At 39.7% G+C, this 19,051-nt stretch overlaps 1 protein-coding gene and 1 pseudogene across 1 annotated transcript in view; one reads left to right on the top strand and one right to left on the bottom strand.

The window, feature by feature from the left end:
* Nucleotides 1–6,126: 6,126 nt before the first annotated feature.
* Nucleotides 6,127–11,287, bottom strand: LOC149119320 (nuclear receptor subfamily 2 group C member 2 pseudogene; annotated as a pseudogene).
* Nucleotides 11,288–17,951: 6,664 nt separating this feature from the next.
* LOC149119318 (zinc finger protein 717-like) overlaps nt 17,952–19,051 on the top strand; it is a 117,365-nt gene continuing 116,265 nt past the window's right edge. Inside the window, exon 1 of the mRNA XM_089325304.1 lies at nt 17,952–18,021. The gene's annotated coding sequence lies outside the window, so the exon portion shown is untranslated. The remainder of the gene's footprint in view (nt 18,022–19,051) is intronic.

Here is a 19,051-nt window from a genome sequence, read left to right as displayed (position 1 = left end):
ATGGGATGCTGTGTTGCAAGCAAAAGTTTAACCTGCTGTGCCAGAATGCCATCCCAGGGTAAGTCTTTAGTTATACTTACCTTTGATTTTCATGGGAAAATATTATTTTTCTTTTTACTTTTTAAAGATTTATTTACATACATGAAAGTGTGTGTGTGTGTGTGCGTGTGTGTGTGTGTGTGTGTGTGTGTGTGTGTGTGTGTGAGAGAGAGAGAGAGAGAGAGAGAGAGAGAGAGAGAACTTCTATCCAATGGTTTACTCCCCAAATGGCCAGGACTGGGCCATGCTGAAGTCAGGATGCAGGAGTTTCTTCTGGATCTCCCACATGAGTGAAGGGGCCCAAGAACTTGGGCTATACTTTGTGCTTTCCAGGAACATTAGCAGGGAGCTGGATAAGAAGCAGAGCAACTCTGCCTGGAACTGATGCCCATATGGAATGCTGGTGGTGCAGGTGACAGCTTTACCCATTAAGTGTTGTTAAGTTCAGGGCCATTTAACTGACTCTTTCCCTAAAATCAATGCCATTCTTATCTGCTGATACCCAAAGTCTTACAAGTAGGGCCTCCTCCAAAGCTTCATTGCCTAGGAGCCAATGACTGACCACAAAGGTAGCAAGAGGCTAACAAGAAATGACACCCTAGAACATCCCTGATAGAATGCACAGGGAGGCTTTCAGCCCAGACATCTTTCCCAACTCCCTCTCCCCAGCAAGAACATAGAAGGAAAATGGAATGGTGAGGCTATATAGCAAACCAGGAAAATAGCAGTGAAAGGGAAAAAATCATCAAAATTGAAATGCAAACACAGCAAAATCAATCCAAAGCACCTATGTTATCTTAAGTGAGGTCTCTCACGTGGGTGGTAGGTGCCCAACTACTGGGGCCATCTTTACACTGCTTTCCCAATCACAATAGCATGGAACTGCATGAGAAGTGGACCAATCTGGACTCAAAACTGTGCTCATTTCAGATGCTCATCCTGGAGGTAACAGCTTAACCTGCTGTGCCACAATGCTCAGCACACCACAGCACTTTCAGACTTGGACATTTTGATTCAGGGCAATGAAATCCCTTTCTTGCTCCCCATGTTTCTGCTATGAGTTCTCACAAAGCATTCTCTGAGTATTTTCCTATCAATCCTCTTTTAAATTCTGCCATCCTCATGGAAAAACTTGCTTTTGTTGATTTTGCATTGGTGGGGTATCTTAGTGAAGAGGTGTTACAGAAATGCCCAAGGAGTCAAATGTAATATTTCTCTCACATTCAAACAGTAGTAGCACCATGGTTGAACATACTTGGAAGAGCTCTTTGATAAGTGCCTACCATACTCCAAGCATTTCATGCCAAAATCTCTCAACAAAACAGCTGTGAAAATAGGGAAGCTCCCAGAGGGCTCAAACCTCCTCCCCTGGCCACTAGCTATGACCTGGCAAAAACAAGACTGAATTTCAATTCCCATGATCCCTAGGTTATATTCTATTAAGTGCTCTTTGGTGTACCATGTTGCCCTGATTTGAAATTTGGGATCACAGTGGGAATACATAAGACAGGTCCCTCAGGGGTTCACTGTCTTCAACCACCCATGATTTTCATTTTATCTCAAAGAAAGGGTATAAATAATTATTAGATTGTCCACTTGACTTTTGTCTGCTATGGAAGAAACAAAATGTTTAACAGTGATAGGAATTCAGAAACCAGCAGAACTCAGATGAAGACCAAAAAGGAGTAAGTTTTTGGTATACTTTGTTTTAATGTCCATATTTTGATGTACTGTTTATTTTTTGTATTTAAATACCAATTTATTGATATTAATAGATAAACCTAGGCACACTGAAATTCTTAGAGTTTACCTGAGCACTCAGTGATTTATATGTTTTGCAGCCCCAGATTACAAGTAGTTCAGGTTCAACCAAGAGGGCATTAGGGGAACCTTTAATGAGTTCACCGAAGATAAACAAATAAAATGTTTGGTTGAAGTGGAAGGTCCCTAGTTAGAGGTTACTTGGAGGTTTCTGACTGGTAAAGTCTCTAGGCAGAGGTTAGTTGGGGGTTTCTGGTTAATCTGCAGTTCTAATTGGCTAAGCTTTTCATTTTATTATTTACACGGAGATGGATTTTGGTTTGTTTATGCAGCAATTCAAGGACTAGAGACAACACAAAGATTTTTTAGAGGTCTCTCCATTTTTTTTAGCATTGACACATTTTACCTTGTATGTTTTTTAACTTTTATTTAATAAATATAAATTTTGAAAGTACAACTTTTGGATTATAGCGGCTTGTTTACTTTAATGTAATTATATTAATGAAGTCTTTTTTTCTCAGATTAAATAGGACTGCAAACTATACTGCTGTTTAAAATACTAAAAAAAATCAGTGCATATTCAGATTCAGGTCCTCTGGGGGAAAATAAAGGTAATATTTTCTTATTAATATCACATTATAAGATTTCAAACTTAATAGATAATAGTGAAGAAAAAAAAAGCCCTCCCTTCAAAGTCTTTAAGATACATAGAGTGATCATTAGAGACCACTGGAATATACAGTGTGGCTCTTCACACGTGATCCAGTGTTACCTGAGTATTCTGAGTACTCACCAGAGTCATGTGGGCCATGCCTTGCAACACAGCATCAAACACCTTCTGATGTCCCTGTCCATGATAGACTTGTATGACTTGTGCTAGAATGGGTGATATATAAGGGGAGCTTGTCATGAGTAACATGGAACTACATGTCCACTCATGGTTCCCGGCTGTCATCACTGAATATCTTCTGTGGATTTGGTTAGAATGTGTGATGTATGAGGTGGTAAGGCAGTGAGTGACCAGGGAACTGCACATTCACACAGAGCTACTGTGTGTCATCACTCCATATCTGGTATTTACAGACCCATGTTGCCCCTTTATGACTAAAAGACCTTTTTTATCCTCAGAACATGGAACATGACATCTGTGAACCCAAAACTCCCACTTCCCAGATAAGGAAAAGGAGTCCCAGGAAAGGGAAGTTACATCACCTGAAATTACAGCCATCTCAAGGCAGAGCTTTGTCCTTGTTCAAAGTTGCCCAAATTCTTTCATCAAGAAATCTTTCCCAGGACAGAGGGAAGACACTTCAGTATCAAGAATTAAAATGAAATATTGACATTGCTGATGCAAATTGTATACTCCTCATTATCTCACTAGTGAAAACAAGGGAGGCTATTTTTATAAACGTCACACATTCTCCACAATAAGTAATTAGTTGAGGCAGATACATGTGGCATTGCCATCCCTGTCCATGCCTGTCACCCTCTTCATCTGGAAAAGAAAGGAGAAAGGAGGTGAGTAGGCCTTCTGCAGACATGCCACATCTACCACCAGAGACAGAGCTCCCAGAAGGCCTGGAGTCCTGTGCAACTGGGTCCGGCTTCTCAGGCAAATCCATGAGTCATATGATCAAAAATACCAATCCGCTCAGTTTTAAGAAAGTGAAATTGACCAAGTTATTAATATTCTTTTCATATGCAAAATTATTTGCAGTTTAAAACACATAGATTTAAATTAAAACTTAGTCTGTTGATAAAAGTATTATTTGTAAAAATAGTATTTATTTAATAAAATGGAGAGGGAGAGAGTGAGAGAGAGAGAGAGATGGTTTCCATCTGCTGGTTCACTCCCCAAATGAGTGTGACAACAGCCCTGCAAGTTTACTTTAAGTAAAATGACCCTTTTGTGAAATCAGCAGTCAATATTGATTTGTCTGAGAATGCGCTGTATGCCTTCTCTTCCTTCCTCCCTACTCTTTTTGGAGAAGGCCTGCTTAGCTGTCAGCAGAGATGTGGAGAGAGGCTTAGAACCAGCTCACTGAGCTTTCTCACTTCCACTATTAATGCTGATAAACCTCTGTCTGGTAGGCTTCAGCCATCAATTCCTGTTGAGCTACAGAAACCTGCTTTCTGGGCAGTCAGCATTTATTCTCTCTTCCTGTATGCACAAAACTTGGAAGGACATCCACCAGCTTGTGATCCACATTGGCATTGGGAGGCACCCTTGAAGAATGGAAGGCAGCTTTTCTGTTTTCTTTTGCCTGATACTCTTGTTAGCTTGCTCTGACATGCACAGAAGATGGTGCTAAGGTTACAAAGCAAGATTCCTGCTGACCTCCAGGGTTTCCATGATCAGGGGATTAGACACAGTTGGCAAGGGAGGCTGCAGACTTCATTATGAAGACTTCTCTTGGAGCTGAGTCACAAGGTACTGGGTTTTCCAAATCAGTGCCATCAACCGACTGAGATTGTACTCCACAAGTCAGCACCTTTACACAGAAACTGGTGAGACCTAAATTAACATCTAGGATTCTGTGCTGGGGTCATGAAGAAGTAAAACAGGACTGTCTCTTCCCACTCTGACCAACACAAGAAGTACCAGAAATGGCCCCGTGCCCTCACTTACTGCATACACTGAGGAACACTGTATCCCAGGATGGCACCAGCACAGGTAGACGTGGTGACCTGTATGCCATCCCAAATTGCAGTTAACACCATAGGCAGCTTCTGGGTGCCTGGGAGGGTTATTTAACTGCACATGGGAAAGCAGCAAGTGCACCAGTAGGAGGCTCCATGGAACCCAACCCAGGTATGAGGGCTCTGAGGCACACGGGCATTCACTTGTTGCAGGGCATCAAGCACATCAAGGTCTTCTCATCACTTGCTCTCGGGCCTCAGACTGTGTGGCCAGCAGCCTATGGAAGTGACTATGCTGAAATTGGGACTTCAAAGTTCATGGGAAATGCACAATATCTTTTAATTCCATCTTCTTATGAACTTTTTAACTAAAATATTAACATCATTGACATCAGCAATATTGCTAAGCATTTTCTTTGATTCTTATTGATCCTCATTTTCTTCTTGCCATCTTTTAATGCTTTAAAAATTTACAATATGAAACAGTAAGAAACAGAATTGTAAACTGGTGTAGGTGAGGGTTAATGTACTATTTATCTTATAATAAATTGAATGTGAACAGTGCTGATATTTCTTTTGCTTTCCTTTTAAGCAGAATTGAATTTCACAATGAAGATACTATTTGCAATGTTTGCATTTCCAGCAGACAACAATATAGAGTGCAAAATTAGGCACTATGACTTTGTTGGTAAACAGTGCTCAGTATCTAGGACAGAATGGATGACCAACATCTTTAACTTCCCATTGATGAAATTTCTGATTTAAAAAATTCAAAATTTACCAACCGCAGATGTGAAGCTTTATACTATTTTTTGACAGGCAGAATGGATAGTGAGAGAGAGAGAGAGAGAGAGAGAGAGAGAGAGAGAGGTTTTCCTTTGCTGTTCGTTCACCCTCCAATGGCCACCGCGGCCAGTGCGCTGCAGCTGGTGCATTGCGCTGATCCGATGGCAGGAGCCAGGTACTTATCCTGGTCTCCCATGGGGTGCAGGGCCCAAGCACTTGGGCCATCCTCCACTGCACTCCCTGGCCACAGCAGAGAGCTGGCCTGAAAGAGGGGCAACCGGGACAGAATCTGGCGCCCCGACCGGGACTAGAACCTGGTGTGCCGGCGCCGTAAGGTGGAGGATTAGCCTAGTGAGCCGCGGCGCCGGCCCGCTTTATACTATTTTTAGTCATAATGTGCATGCTTAAAACAAGCAAATATCATTCTGAATAATGGGATGGTAAAAAAAGAGCACGGGGTTCAAAGATTTCTTAACATAGATACACAAGGGAGCTTCAAGAAGGTTTATTAAAAGTAGAATTGTTTATTTTTTCAAAACTATTTAAATTCATACATAGTTTTTATTTTTTCTTTTAGTTTTCTTTAATACCAATCTCTGACATTATAAAGCTTCATTTTTGCTTTTTGTCCTTCGAGAATTTCTAAATATAAATTGAGTTAAAAGAATGTTCCAAAATCTGATATTTCATTAAAAGGCATTAAAATGTTTCTTAGGCATGAACGGATCCACTAGTCTTTTAGTTGTAGTTTTTTGGGGTTAACTGATAAAAAGAAACCAGGTAGGAAATGGCTAACAAACTGAGACTATCCTCACATGCCAAAATGCCACTATTTTTATTTCATTTGTGTCTTGGTTGGTCTGGAGGATCCTCTGCTGCTGGGTGGGCATGAGGTGTGCACTACAGGCAGGATCCTGGGATCGAGTTGCTGTACTCTGCAGTCTCCATCTTGAGGATATAGGATATTATGCTATCAAAGCATTGCAAATGGGATAAGTAAAAAAAAAAAATTCTTCTGTTATGTTGGATCCCATGAACCTGGATGCTGGCAGGCAGACAAGAATCTGGGCCAATTGGTAGGTGTGTTCCAAGTAGGTTTTCTGAATATAACCCTGCGACTCCATCTGTGCCTTTTCCTGAAATTTTTTGGCTTGTTCAGTCAAACGTGGATGCTCAGGACTAAAGAGAACTATAACTTTAAGGTATGTATACTCATAGCTGCCTATATCCAGCTTTGCCATGCGGTTACAGAACTCCTGCAGCTTCCAGATGTGCTCCATGACCTGTTTTATCTAGTAGATGGAGAGTGTGTCTTCCTGGATGCTGTTATGCAGGTGGTTTATAATGGCAGTCAGAATGGTGGAGAGTGTTGGGAAGCAAGACATCAACAGCACTGACAACTTGGAGGCTCTTGTCTAACATGGCCAAAAGACCCTTGAGGAAGGGAAGAGGGGGCTGCACACAGTGAACTCTGTCCTAGTTTCACAGAACACTGCATGGAGCAATAGGGAATTTGGCTGTATGAGAAGTGCACAACATCCTCCTTTCTCAATATTGTGGGTGATTTCATGTCTGTTTCCTCTCTGACGACCTAAGTCCTTACTGTAGTTATAGTTTTGTGGAAAACAAAGCCTCCCTGTCAAACCTCTCATACCAGACTCCATATTTCTTGTTTGAAAAAAAATTGGCTGATCTAAAGAAGATAGTCCCAGAGTCTTCACTCAGTGCCTTCGATCATTTTTCTACAGTATTTCAGACTCACTGGGTTGCTGCTTGAGAAAATAAGCAGCATAAGTTTTGCTCAATGTGGGGCTGGCACAGTTTGCATTTGCTATCTTTTCATCATCTGTAGTGCACTGCCAACCCCTGCTGCTCACTGCAGCTGTAGTCCTTGCCTTAGTCTTTCCTGCTTCTGATTGGGACAGAGGACTCATCCTGGCACACAGAACTTTCAGAGAGGAGAGAAATTCACCATGGCAGTTTGGGTAAATAGGGGTAATTGGTCCCATAAATACAGGTAGTCATGGGAAATTCAGCCACTGTGGAAAGAAGGCATTTCATAGCTATGAGAAAACGTATGCTAAAGACAAGAGGAGTAAAGTGTGCACATAGTTTCAATGCCTTTTGTAAATTACTATTCTAAGGGCCACCACCAAACATATAGCTTCTTCCTTTACAGTGGACTTCAGATACCACCACATGGGTTGAGTAATGGCCCCTGAATGAGAACTAAAGGCTTTTCAACATTTGGTTGAGGAACCAATTAAAATTGGGACCTCAGAGCTCTTAATAAAGTCATGAATAAGATGGGCACTTGAAGCCTGCACTCCTAGCTCCTCCTGCTATCCCTGCTCATTACCATATCATTATTTTGGAACTAAAAGATTGCTTTTGCTCTATTCCTCCCCATCCTAAAGACAAAGAGCGATTCACCTTTCCAGTGTAACAGTTAAATAATAATATCCCTACACCCTGATATCAGTGGACAGTCCTCCCCATGGGAATGAAAAATAGTCTTAATATATGCCAGTATTATGTTAATAAGGCTACACAACCTTTCCTTTGCCTATATCCCACAGTTTTCATTATATGGATTATATATTGGTAGGACATCCAGATGAGGATTATTTAGACAAAGCCTTTTGTGACCTTCAGGGCATGCTGTATAAACAGACTACATAGCACCAGAAAAAGTACAAAAGTAGAAACCTTTACAATATTTGGGAACAATAATTACTGACACAGCCATAAGATCTATAAAACCTCATTTGGAGTTAAAGAAAACTTTAAGGTTAAATGAGCTAGAAAAGCCCTAGGACATATTAATTGGTGTGGACCATATTTTTCCATTACTACTGCTCAAATGAGTCCTTTATTTCAATTATTGGAGGGAGATTCCACTTTAATTCAATAGGAATGGCTACTCTTCATGCTCAGGAAGTACTTCAATTGATAAAGTTTTGGATAAAATGGAACTACATAGATAAAATCCAAGAAAAGGAAATACAATTACTTATAGTCCCTACCAAAAAAACAACCTTTGCAAATAATAAGCCAAAATTCAGAAGCAGGCATAGAGTATACCCATCTCTCTCATGTACTTCCTAACTTCATCACACCTTATTTAACTATGACTATGACTCTTAATAAGGAAGGCAGAAAAGTGTCAAGCTATTGCTGGGGTAGAGTATCATACCCTCATACTACATTTAAATAAACAAGAAGTAGAATATCTACATGAAAATGATCCCATAGGGCAAGCTACTCTACAACATTTTCTGGGAAAAATAAACTCCCACTACCCATCTAGGAAGATGCTCACTCACCTTACTTGCAAGACCCATGTTATGCCTCAAATGCTGAGTAGATATGCTGTTCCCCAGGCTGATACCCTATGTACAAATGGTAGTTCTACAGAGACAGCCACAATGACTTGTTATAAATCAAATCAAAAACTTTCTGTCCACAAGACTTGGCATAATATTCAGGGATCAGCACAAATTTTGAAATTAGTGGGTATTCACAATGACTTACAAATGACTTCCCAAGAGGTCAATGTCCTTACTGACCCTTTACAATCCTTATAAACTTCCTATATTAAACCAAAGAATACACCATTTGCAACTATTTTTTTACCTCTCTACAAAAATTTTTTATCACATAATAAGCCTTTTTACATCTTCCATATCAGAGTCCACTCTGGAATTCCTGGACAGCTAGCTGAATAAATGAGGCTACAGACAAACTTACTAGGATAAACATCCAATATTTAGAACAAGAAAAACTCAATCATCTGTTGCTACATCAAGATCCAACTATGATAAATCAACAGTTTCTACAATTTACTACTCAGCAATCAAAATGTATTGTCTTGTCTTGCAACCAATACTCTCCATTCTAGCCATTAGGTCTATAAATGTCTGCCAACCCTAGAAGATTTAAAAAAATGCTGTTTGGCAAATGGATGTTACACATTTTCTGGAATTTGGAAAATTAAAATATGTCCATATAACTATAGATACTTTTTCTAATGCCTTAATGGCCTCCACTTTGACAGGAGAAACAGCCACACACATGCAATAAGTTGTTGTATTAAATATTTCTTATTTTTAGGCATTAATTTTCAGATTAAAACAGACAATGGCCCAGTATATTCAGGTCAATGGTTTCAGGACTTCTGCAGGCAGTGAAAAATTCAACATGTCACGGGCATTCCCTATAACAGTATAATTCAAGCTATTGTGGAGCACCATCATCAGAGATTAAAGGCACACATATAAAAAAATCACAAGGGGGGATCCCACTCTCAACATGCATTATTATCAAAAGCCTTACTAACTATTTTTTTGCCTTAAATAACAAACAAGAAGCTCGTATTATGACTCATTGGACCCCATTAGCCTCTTGAACTCCGTTACCTCAGGTACAGTGGAAGGATCTCTAAACTAATCAATGGTGTGGTCCTAGCCCATTACTAACCTGTGGCAGAGGATATGCTTGTGTCTTTCCAAAAAATGAACCCAGATCACAATGGATCCCTCTCCTACACATCCAATCACACCATACAACAGGGGATAAAGAGGCTACACATCCCCAAAACACTGAGGGAGATCAAAAGTGGGCAGGACATGGAGAGTGCTGAAAGCACTTGTGGAACAAGCCAATAACTTAGGAAGAAGAGAAAGACAGGACATTTCCAAGCCTGAAAATTTATTAATCTTTTAGCGACACCTACGGTTAGCAATGTAAATGTTCAAGTAGTACATCGGGCTTCTGTTCCTTACCCACCTGGTATGCATGTGCTAGAATGGTATCAGGCAGCTCCATATTGGTGTGTAAATGATACAAAGTTATATCCAGGATCTGCATAATGGGATCATGACCCTAAAATAGAACATAAATCTCCTAAGGGAAGTGACAGAGGGACTTGTTAATTATGTTCAATTGGATTGTGACAAAAATTGGAGAGATATATATGTGTCACTACACCACAATGGAATAGCTCAATGTATAATCTGTCCATGATTAATCAGTACATCTCTGGATGGTGGAGTGTTCAAAATATGCAAGGGATTGTAAATTTGACAAAATGTAATTATGAATTGGCTAAAATTCATGTGGATGCTATCAATGAATCAGTGTTCACAAACCTGATTATAATTTTACTAATGGCTTACATCAGATAAGTCTGGGGACTCTTACTTTATAGGGTGCTACCATAAATGTTCTTTGTATATTTCTTAAAATAATTTGGTGACTACTCTCTAACATTCATAAATCCCTGATGTTCACTGTGTATTATTTACAAAATAAAAACAGTGGAGAAAATGTTAGGGAACAAGACAGCCACAGTATTGACAGGTTTGAGGCTCTGTGTCTGCATGTGGCCAACAGACCCTTGAGGAAGTGAAGAGGGCAGTCCTGCCCAAGTGCCTGAAAGGCTTGGACTGAACTGGCCCAGTGCATGGAGAGGAAGAACAGGAAGGACACAGACTTGCAGATGTACTGCACATTGAGGTGCTTCGGCATCAGGCTGGGCATTGTCAGCTTAAACATGAAGTGTGTGTCTGAAAGGAGAGGGCCTTCAACCTCAATGGCAGGTGCTTACTGGTCTTGTCTGGTGACATGGATGCTCCCTCCTCCACTGGTGTCCATCTGTTTGATCAGGCTTGGTGGCCAGGAGCTGTCTGTGGTATTAAGTGCTTTAGCTAAGGTATCAAATGCCCTGCAATCTCACTTGCAGACTGGCCCTCTAGCTGGATTTCTGAAGTGTAACCATTGTTCAAGGATTCACTTAGGTTGACAAGGAGGTCACTACGTTTGCCAGTGTGCCTAAGCTCCCTGGCTTGTTTCTGCCTTGGAGTAAAGAGAATTGTGCCATCCTGGGCTGCTAGACATTCACAAGCATCCCTGCTCCTTCTATGTCTTGTGGATATCAGAGGACTTCTCAGGTCCTTCTGGATATAGATTTTCTCAGGTGAAGCAGCACAATTGCTCAGTTTCTCCCACTGCTATCAAAGGACATCTGTTTACTCTGTACAGATTCTATTTTAATGCTCATAGCCAAGCATTTTTTCAGCTGGCAAAACTGACAGTGATTGTAGTGATGTTTGCTGATGATGAAGTCTTGGTTGCTCTAGAAATTTTTTTTTTGCATGGTCCTTTTAAAGAAACCTTTGCAACCTTCACAACTGACAGCCACATAGTGATGGCCAGAGGCTTTGTCACCACAGACTGTACAGTACTCCACCACCTGGAGCTGCTGTAGGTCCATCCTGCCCAGAAATTGCTCCACAGAAGCAGAACCCATGACGACCTGGATCCTGCCAGGAACCAGGTTGGTGTAATGATCTGAAAGCACAGGGAGAGGCTGGCCATCCCTTAGAGATTCTGGTAGAGAGGTCTTTGTAGGTGGTAATTCAACCACTTGTGGGTCCCCATTCTGTAATGAACCAGCCCCTCCATATTTGTAGCCAAGGTGAAGCAAGATCCTTCGAGAACCTCAGGATTTGGCACCAAAGTGGCCTGGAAGCAGGTCTCATGTTGGCGGCGGGCAACCCCCAAAGAGGAGGGCAGGGCACAGTGAGACTGGGCCCCCTGAGTAGGTAGATGGCAAGAGCCTGGGGGTGCCACAGGGGTTGTGGGGAAGGAAGAAACTGTTATTGTTTTTGTCAGTGAAAGTTCAGTGTTCTTGACCCCATTGCTGTAGCCACTGCAGCCTGGGCACTGGGAGGAGGAGCACGAATGTTCTTCCTTTTCTCTGTGACAACCATGACACGCAGTTTTTCTAAAATACATATTTCCATGATTTCTGATCATATTATCTCAGATTCAGTATGCAGATATAGTATGACTTTTTTCCCAATATTAAAACATTCTTTGTGTAGCATGGTAACCTGAATTCATGAGTTAATGGTATTTATTTTTATTAGACAATGAAGTCCTATCCCATTTAATGAGCAATGCTTACTTCAACTTTCCCACATAACAGGAATGTCCTGGGAAGAAACCAAGTCAACATTCCTATTAACATTTCACTGATTTTTTTTAGATATACTTATTTAGCTGAAGGTCAGAGCTACAGGGAGAGATACAGAAAGACCCTGAAAGTGTGGGTTCACTCCTTGCAATGTCCAAGGTGGGTCAGGCCAAAACCAGGAGCTTCATCCATGTCTCCCACATGGGTGGTGGTGACCCACACACTCAGGCCATTTTCTGCTGCTTTTCCAGGCCATTACCATGGAGATGGATTAGAAACAAAGCCACCAGAACATAAACTGGCACCTATATGGGGGGCAGGAATTGCTGGTTGTAGCTTTACCCACTATGGCAAAATGAAGGCCCCTACTTCACTGAATTGCAGGAGACAATGGCCAGCTGTACCCAATGCCACCTCAGCTTACTTTTTAGTCTGGGTTCTCTTAGATTATCCTTGAATATTTCATTTTATCTACAAAATATCCTTCAAAAGGAAGAAAGTTTTAAAGCTAAATCTTTATAGGTTCTAGGTAAACATGCTTGAGTGGAAGGCAGTGTGTTTGTGCACTATGTGTATCACATATTGTGTTGCTGCAGGGGTGGTTTGCTATATAAAGTCCAGGACACCCTAATATTGTGTGGAACATAATTATACTAATATGTATGTTGTTTAACTGAAATTCAAATTCAACTAAATGTTCCATCTTTCTAACTCTGACTGCCTTACTCAAAAGACGCATAAAAGCTTCTCAAATTAACTAATAAAATGACAAACTGCTATCTATGTTGTATCATTGTGGTTATTTCCTTCTTGCTACCAAGTGTGTGAGGTTTCTTGGCTATCATATAAATTTCCACTCTCAACAACCATTTAACCAACTTCCCAGGTTATTACACTGATTCTTTTCTAGTCCTATCTTTAGGCTTCACAAAATGCCTCTCATAATTCTAAGTTGACTTCTATATTATTTTTAATAGAAAACTTTTATTTAATAAATATAAATTTCAAAAATACAACTTTTGGATTATAGCAGTTCTTTCCCCCATAATCACCCTCCCACCTGCAAACCATCCCATTTCCACTTCCTCTCTCATCTAATTCTTCATTAAGATTCATCTTTAATTATCTTTATATACAGAAGATCAACTCTATACCAAGTGAAGATTTCAGCAGTTTGCACCCACACAGACACACAAAGTATAAATTACTGTTTGAAGACTAGTTTTACTATTAATTCTCATAGAAAAACACATTAAGGACAGGGTTTCTACATGGGGTGCAAGTGCAGAGTGCCTCCTGTTGTTGATTTAAGAGTGTCAATTGTTAAATCAACTCCTACATTACTGTAGTAACATTCTACTGCACAGAAAAACTTCCTTTGTCAGCTGAGGCTATTAGTAATGCTCAAGCTATGATTCCTAATCAAAGCAGAGGAAGGCAGGATCACTGCTTCCATAACAATGACTACAACTCCACCTTTTGAGCCACAGCTCAAGCACCATGACTCTAAGAATAGGATGCCTTGTGTGAGGGAAGATTAGACTGTTTGTGCTCTTTGACCTAGTAATTTCATTTCAGGAATTTATGCTAAGGAAACAAACAAACAAAAAAACACAAAAACATACGCAGATGATGTTCCTTACAGGTTTACTTGTAATAGCAATAAATCAACAAATAAATAGAAACAAAAATGGAGGCCAACATTCAAATCTCCATCAGCATAGGATTAGGTATGTCCCAGATGGTGCACCAAACAAGATTAGTTTCCTAATGGGACCTTACCCTACTGTCCAGTCTCAACAAACTATGTGATCTCAAAAAAACACCAAAGACAAAAAAGCTCTCCATGCTTCAAATCCACCAATAGAATCTCATTTTATTTTTATTAATTATTTATTCATTTGAAAAAGCAAAAATTGCATTTTAATTAAAAACAAAAATATATTCATTATATATTAATTAATTATGAACAATGGGTATTTCAAAAGTTTGAGGGAAATAGAATTTAAGCTAAATTTATTTTAGTGGAAGAAATTTTGAAATCTATGTATATATGTGCTCTTTAAAAAGTAATAGGACATGTTTATTATAAAAATCTATACATAGATTCAAGTCTTTTTCAACAAAAATAATCTCTTAATTCCATTTTGCATGAACTATTTGAAACATCATTGTCTGCATTGTTCTGAAAGATGTACACATTGTAGAATGACCAAACAGTGAATTAACACATATATCATCTTGCACATTTTTAAGAGGTAGTAGTCCTTAAATCTATTTTTTTCAACAACTTTAGAGAATACAATACATTTTTATTAACCATAGTCACCATGTTTCACATTTTATTTATGTCCCAGCTCAATCATCTTCTATCTTTTGATTATACACGCACATTTTTCTTCTGTTAATTAAGATCTTCAACTTTGTCTATTGAACTTAAATGTTCTTTTCCTAGTTTCCTTAATGTTACCCTATTATTATGCTTTAATATTAAATATTACCAATTAGTTATGTCTTTCAAACTACTAAAGCTAAACTAACATTTAACCCTGTACTAGGACCTGTCACATTACAACATTTTATTTTTTTCTCCAGAGCTCTTTAAAACGAACTATTTTTACACAAAGTTTTATTTTGTACTACCTTCTTGAAATATGCTCTATGAGGTCAGAGTTTTTGACATTCAGCCCACTCCAGAATGTAGAATGAATTATAGAAAATTCAGATATATGAACTTCATTTTCAACACAAGTTAGCAATTAACAGGCAGCCCCATAAACTAAAAAACAAACTAAAACAAACAAAATAATCCAGAAAACTGAAAATCAGAGCAATTATATTTGTTATGAAAGAGTGCTTTATAGGCTGATAATGCAGAATTAGTCAGTAGTAAATACGGAAGTGTCTACCTTTGAAGGTCCGGGAAAGTTTACTTGCTTCTCTAAAAGAAAACAGGAGAGACATGGCTCAATGAGGATATGATACATTTTGAGGGGCTACAGTCCTTTTGTAGACATGGAAAGGGTAGTTGATGGGCTGTGACTACCTGAGCATATAAGTGTAAAGAATGGGTCTCTGATGGTTGAGGCACTAATTCACCAATCAGAATAGATGGACTTCAGGAACAAAAATGGAGACATGCATAGCCTGTGATGGTTGCAGGCACATGTGGGTGGAGACACTGGGAGTCAGACAGGGCATGCACATATAGGGTTTGTAGACATGAAATGTAATAAAGTGGATACAAATAAACCATTGCTTGGAGATAATTTATAGTCTTAGATGATTATGTCAGAATAAAACACTGAAAAGCAATCATTATAGCTTCCTTGTCAAGAATTTAAAAGAAAATTAGAAGAATATTGAATGAAGGAAAGAAAAAGTAAAAGTAGACATCTATCAAATACCATTAAAAATACCACACATAAAAAAGGATCCAATGATTTTTAAAGAAAAATGTTAATAAAGTTAATAAACCATTAATAAAGGGAATTAGGGAGACATAGGGAAAAGTAACACAAATAACCAATTTCAGTAATTATACAGAATCATCCTTTTGTAGAGGTTATAGCCCTGGCCTGAAACACTGGCATCCTATATGGGTGGCAGTTGGAGTCCTGGCTGCTCCTCTTCCCATCAATCTCTCTGCTATGGCCTGGGAAAGCAGTAGAAAATGGGAAATGATCCAAGTTCTTTGACCACTGCACCTGCATGGGAGACCGAGAAGAAGCTCCTGGCTCCTGGCTTCAGATCTGCACAGCTCTGACCATTGTGGCCATCTGGAGAATGAACCAGCAGATGGAAGACTTCTCTCTCTCTCTCTCTCTCTCTCTCTCTTTCTCTCTTTCCCTCCCTCTCACTCTCTCTCTCTACTTCTCTCTTTAACTTTGTATTTCAAATATATAAATCTCTAAAAAAATACACCATGTTTTGAAAATTGAATTTCCAAAACACAAGTGTAACATAAAACAATATAGGGTGATTACTGACACCATAAATAAGAGTGTCAAATTGTTAAGTCAACAACAGGAGTCACTGTGCACTTACTCCTCATGTAGGATCTCTGTCCTTAATGTGCTGTACATTGTGATTTAATGCTATAACTAGTACTCAAACAGTATTTTTCACTTTGTGTTTCTGTGTGGGTGCAAACTGTTGAAAGCTTTACTTAATACATGCTAAACTGATCTTCTGTATATAAAGAGAATTGAAAATGAATCTTGATGTGAATGGAAGGGGAGAGGGAGCAAGAGAGAGGAGGGTTGTGGGTGGGAGGGAAGTTATGGGCGGGGGGAGGTCATTGTAATCCATAAACTGTACTTTGGAAATTTATATTCATTAAATAAAAGTTAAAAAAACCCATAAAACAGGAAAGCTCCTAAGTAAGTTGAATCACATTTTGAAAATCCCAAACAACCAACCAAGAAAAAAGTCACACAGTAAAAATTTCAGGTCCAGATTTACAGAATGCTCCAGAGTTTTAAGGTAGAAAAAAACAGATCTACATTTCCAAGACCTACCCAAAGTAAAAATAAGCAGAGAACATTTTTAAATTTCCTTTGGAAAATCAATGTTTCTTTGATGATGAAGCAAGTGGACCAGGCTATGAAATAAAAAATAAGTTTTTTAAAAGCATCCATTCATAAACTGAGCTATAGGTATCCAAAGCAAAGTAATAATGCAATAAATTAAACCACATAAGAAAACATCAATAGCAAGCAAGATATAATAAAAATGAAACAGTCGTTAAAGTTCTCGGACAAGTCATCCAGGTAGGTAAAATTACAGGAAGAAAAACCACATCATCATGTAGGTTACATGTTGTAAAGCATTTAATAAGGTTCAGCATCTAGTAAAAAAATTAAAAACTGCTAGCAGAACATTGAAATAATAAAAGCCAGTGAGTTCATTACTGTGATCAAGATTGAAAGGAACTTACAAAAACAGTGTAACTAGTATAGGATCACTGTATTATTCCCCCCCTGGAAGTAAACCTAGACCATGATACCTGTACTATCTCTCTTCAGCTTTCTATTGCAGGAGTAGTCAGGGAAATAAAACAGTAAAAAGAAGCTACAAGGTGCAAAAATCAACTTCTAAGTAACAAAATGTTACTATATTGGATGCTGCTTTTATACAGAGATGAAGTCTAAAAACATACAAGGGATAAATGAAATTACTGGAGAAATCAATATATAAATAATACATAAAATATATAAAATCCACTGGATTACTAAGTACAGCAAGGAATACAAAATAATATTAAAGGACAATAGGTAGACTAGAAAAAAGTCTGCAAGAGAAATGGAAAAAAGGATGAAAGTTTTAATATCTTTAAGTATTCTTAAAATTAAATTAAAAAAATGAATGAAAAGAAAAACAAAGGCTTGGAAGGCAATAAACTGCCTCTAAATTATAACTGACCTGAATGAAGTAGGCTGCTGCAACCCCCAGGCAGGATCCTCTCAGGAACAGGGACCAGGGAGGCAGGAGGGGCCAGCAGGTGGCAGGACCGGGAGGTGAAAACCCCTCCTGCTGCTTGGGAGGTGATGTGAGGACTCTTTCAGAACTAACCCGGGACCGGCCCCTACTTTTCTCCCCTGTGATCCCTGAAGATACGCGTCTGCGCTGTGGAGGGTGCTGATTGGCTCCGTTCTGTATTACTTTGTGCTTGCCCTCGGCTACACAAACTGTCCAATCAGGGGCGCTTGCGTAAACAATACATAATCGCGCGGGATCTTGACGCCATAGTAGTCTTCCGGTTTTGCCGTGGAGAGAGGTCCAGGAGGAGTTTTCACGGATGGGAACCTGAGAAGGTGAGGAGCGTCCGTTCTTTGTTTTCTGATCTTCCTTCACGCAGGACGCCTGGCAGAGGTGAGTGTGTGGGACAGGGAGTGCGCGGAGGGGTAGGGGGGAGTTGGCAGAAGTTGACGTTCTGCCTGGCAGGACTCACAGGGCTCCGGAGGTTGTCCCTGGGCCTCATGTCACTGCTGGCACCTCACTTCCTTCGCCCCCCGCTGCTCCACGGTGTAGGCCTGGACTGGCACCTGGGACTCCGGGCTTCCTGTCCCTTCCTCACAGAGACTTGTCAGCCCAGAGCCATCTCTGGGCAGCTGTGTGGCAGCAGTCGCCCATCTTCCCCGATTGTGTAGTGGGGGTGAGCGGTCCTTTGGGAGAACCCGTGCTGGGGGTGGGAGGGTGCATGCAGGCGAGCAGCTGTCCTCTATGGGGTCCTCGGTTCCCCTTCTCATCCCAGGGCTGACCCTACTCTGACTATGTCAGAGGCAGGGTCTCATTTCGCAAACTCTGACCTCTCAGCATAGCTCTTTCTGGGAGTCTGATATCAGTGTTTGAGACTAGACAAGTTAAAATGAAAGCTGTGTGGTTCAAGGCTTTTGGTCCAGGTTTTAGTGGGGCAGGGGGACACTGTGTTTGATACTTGAATGTCATTTTATCACGCACACATTCCCTTAACAGGCTGTCATCTGTGTTTGAACTTTCAAAATAGAAACTTCGGTTACATTTATGAGTGTTTTAAAAAAGATTTCTGTTCCATGATTACCTTCCCAGTCCCAAAGATAAAGTAAAACTTAGATTCCTAAGTTATTTTTAATTTGTATTTTAACAAGGTAATTTTTCAAGATTATTTGAGTACAATTGACAAAATTGGTTTTTACTGAAGGCGTGCAACCTGATATTTTGATACATTACTGGAATTTCAAAAGTATATGGAAAATTAACATTATTTTTAAACCTATTTTCACAAAACATTTGGAGTCCCCATGTGCATATATATCATGAAATTATTAGGACAATCCAACTTTCATATCCATCAACTTACATCAT

Source organism: Oryctolagus cuniculus, chromosome Y (assembly GCF_051225735.1).
Source record: "Oryctolagus cuniculus isolate XC-2025 breed Fujian yellow rabbit chromosome Y, ASM5122573v1, whole genome shotgun sequence".
Classification (NCBI taxonomy): domain Eukaryota; kingdom Metazoa; phylum Chordata; class Mammalia; order Lagomorpha; family Leporidae; genus Oryctolagus; species Oryctolagus cuniculus.
The sequence above is the reverse complement of the archived record's forward strand: the minus strand, read 5'-3'. Positions and strand labels throughout refer to the sequence as shown.